The 3,246-nt window shown below is 43.8% G+C and overlaps 1 non-coding gene across 1 annotated transcript; it reads right to left on the bottom strand.

Annotated features, from left to right (window-relative positions):
• Nucleotides 1–319: 319 nt before the first annotated feature.
• Nucleotides 320–427, bottom strand: LOC130946996 (small nucleolar RNA R71). The gene has a single exon (XR_009072411.1). It is a non-coding gene; the product is annotated as a small nucleolar RNA R71 (small nucleolar RNA).
• Nucleotides 428–3,246: the final 2,819 nt, after the last annotated feature.

Genomic DNA, 3,246 nt, shown 5'->3' with positions numbered 1-3,246 from the left:
AGCATCTCTATCCCTGCCATTGGAGCAAACAACTTTGAGCTTAAGCCTCAATTAGTTTCTCTAATGCAACAGAATTGCAAGTTTCATGGACTTCCATTGGAAGATCCTCATCAGTTTTTAGCTGAATTCTTGCAAATCTGTGACACTGTCAAGACTAATGGGGTAGACCCTGAGGTCTACAGACTTATGCTATTCCCTTTTGCTGTAAGAGACAGAGCTAGGACATGGTTGGACTCACAACTTAAAGAAAGCCTGGACTCATGGGAAAAGCTAGTCAATGCCTTCTTGGCAAAGTTCTTTCCACCTCAAAAAATTGAGTAAGCTTAGAGTGGAAGTCCAAACCTTCAGACAGAAGGATGGGGAATCCCTCTATGAAGCTTGGGAAAGATACAAACAATTGATCAGAAAATGTCCTTCTGACATGCTTTCTGAATGGAGCATCATAGGTATTTTCTATGATGGTCTCTCTGAACTATCCAAGATGTCTTTGGATAGCTCTGCTGGAGGATCTCTTCATTTGAAGAAGACGCCTACAGAAGCTCAAGAGCTAATTGAAATGGTTGCAAATAACCAATTCATGTACACTTCTGAAAGGAATCCTGTGAACAATGGGACAAATCAGAAGAAAGGAGTTCTTGAGATTGATGCTCTGAATGCCATTCTGGCTCAGAACAAGATATTGACTCAACAAGTCAATTTGATCTCTCAAAGTCTGTCTGGAATGCAAAATGCACCAAGCAGTACTAAGGATGCTTCGTCTGAGGAAGAAGCTTATGATCCTGAGAACCCTTCAATGGAAGAGGTGAATTACCTAGGAGAACCCTATGGAAACACCTATAATTCTTCATGGAGAAATCACCCAAATTTCTCATGGAAGAATCAAGAGAGACCTCAACAAGGTTTCAACAACAATAATGGTGGAAGAAACAGGTTTAGCAATGGCAAGCCTTTTCCATCATCTTCTCAGCAACAGACAGAGAGCTCTAAGCAGAACACCTCTGACTTAGCAACCATGGTCTCTGATCTAATCAAAACCACTCAAAGTTTCATGACTGAAACAAGATCCTCCATTAGGAATCTGGAGGCACAAGTGGGGCGGCTGAGCAAGAAAGTTACTGAACTCCCTCCTAGTACTCTTCCAAGCAATACAGAAGAAAATCCAAAAGGAGAGTGCAAGGCCATCAACATGGCCGAATTTGGAGAGGAAGGAGAGGAAGTGAACGCCACTGAGGAAGACCTCAGTGGGCGTGCACTAACCTCCACTGAGTTCCCCAATGAGGAACCATGGGAATCTGAGGCTCAAAGTGAGACCATAGAGATTCCATTGGACTTACTTCTGCCTTTCATGAGCTCTGATGAGTATTCTTCCTCTGAAGAGGATGAGTATGTCACTGAAGAGCAAGTTGCTAAATACCTTAGAGCAATCATGAAGCTAAATGACAAGTTATTTGGAAATGAGACTTGGGAGAATGAACCTCCTTTGCTCACCAAAGAACTGGATGACTTGTCTAGGCAGAAATTACCTCAAAAGAGACAAGATCCTGGGAAGTTTTCAATACCTTGTACCATAGGCACCATAACCTTCAAGAAGGCTCTGTGTGACTTAGGGTCAAGTGTAAACCTCATGCCTCTCTCTGTAATGGAGAAGCTAGGGATCTTTGAAGTGCAAGCTGCAAGAATCTCACTGGAGATGGCAGACAACTCAAGAAAACAAGCTCATGGACTTGTAGAGAATGTTTTGGTAAAAGTTGAAGACCATTACATCCCTACTGATTTCATAGTCCTAGAGACTGGGAAGTGCATGGATGAATCCATCATCCTTGGCAGACCCTTCCTAGCCACAGCAAAAGCTGTGATTGATGTTGATGGAGGTGAACTGAACATTCAAGTGAATGAAGAATCCTTTGTGTTTAAGGCTCAAGGATATCCCTCTGTCACCATGGAGAGGAAGCATGAAGAGCTTCTCTCAATTCAGAGTCAAACAGAGCCCCCACAGTCAAACTCTAAGTTTGGTGTTGGGAGGCCACAACCAAACTCTAAGTTTGGTGTTGAACCCCCACATTCAAACTCTAAGTTTGGTGTTGGGAGGTTCCAACATTGCTCTGAGTATCTGTGAGGCTCCATGAGAGCCCTCTGTCAAGCTACTGACATTAAAGAAGCGCTTGTTGGGAGGCAACCCAATGATTATATTTTATCTATTTCTCTTTGTTATTTTATGTTTTTTGTAGGTTGATGATCATAAGAAGACACAAAATCAATTGAAAAAGCAAAAACAGAATGAAAAATAGGAAAAAAAAACAGCACACCCTGGAGGAAGAACCCACTGGCGTTTAAACGCCAGTGAGGCTAGCAATTGGGCGTTTAACGTCCAGTCTGGCACCATTCTGGGCGTTTAACGCCAGAAAGGGGCACCAGACTGGCGTTAAACGCCAGAAAAGGGCAAGAACCTGGCGTTAAACGCCAGGAATGGGCACCAGCCCGGCGTTTAACGCCAGAAATGGCTCAAAACGTGATTTTGAATGCCATTTGGTGCAGGGATGACTTTTCCTTGACACCACAGGATCTGTGGACCCCACAGGACCCCCACCAACCCCACCACCACCCTCTCTCTTCTTCACCCATTCACCAATCACCTCAATACCTCTTCCCCAAAAAAAAAGAAACCCCTCACCTATCAAATCTCATCTTTCTCTTCACCACTCACATCCATCCTTCATAAAACCCCACCAACCTCACCCTTCAAATTCAAACCACTTTCCCTCCCAAACCCACCCATAATGGCCGAACCCCATCTCCCCCTCTCCTATATAAACCCTTCTTCACCCCTTCATTTTCACACAACCTAAAACACCACTTCTCCCCCTCTTTGGCCGAATACATAAGCCACTCCCTTCTTCCTCATTTCTTCTTCTTCTACTCTCTTCTTTCTTCTTTTGCTCGAGGACGAGCAAATCTTTTAAGTTTGGTGTGGTAAAAGCATTGCTTTTTGTTTTCCATAACCATTTATGGCATCCAAGGCCGGAGAAACCTCTAGAAAGAGGAAAGGGAAGGCAAAAGCTTTCACCTCCGAGTCATGGGAGATGGAGAGATTCATCTCAAGGGTGCATCAAGACCACTTCTATGAAGTTGTGGCCATGAAGAAGGGTCAACTTTGATCAAAGGTTGGACCAAGTCCTCATAGATATTTATGAAGTGGGCGCTCAATGAAAGAGAGATTCAAGAGGGAAGCCAGTTCAACTGAGAAGG

Source organism: Arachis stenosperma, chromosome 8 (assembly GCF_014773155.1).
Source record: "Arachis stenosperma cultivar V10309 chromosome 8, arast.V10309.gnm1.PFL2, whole genome shotgun sequence".
Taxonomy (NCBI): Eukaryota; Viridiplantae; Streptophyta; class Magnoliopsida; order Fabales; family Fabaceae; genus Arachis; species Arachis stenosperma.
This window is presented reverse-complemented; position numbering and strand designations above follow the sequence as displayed.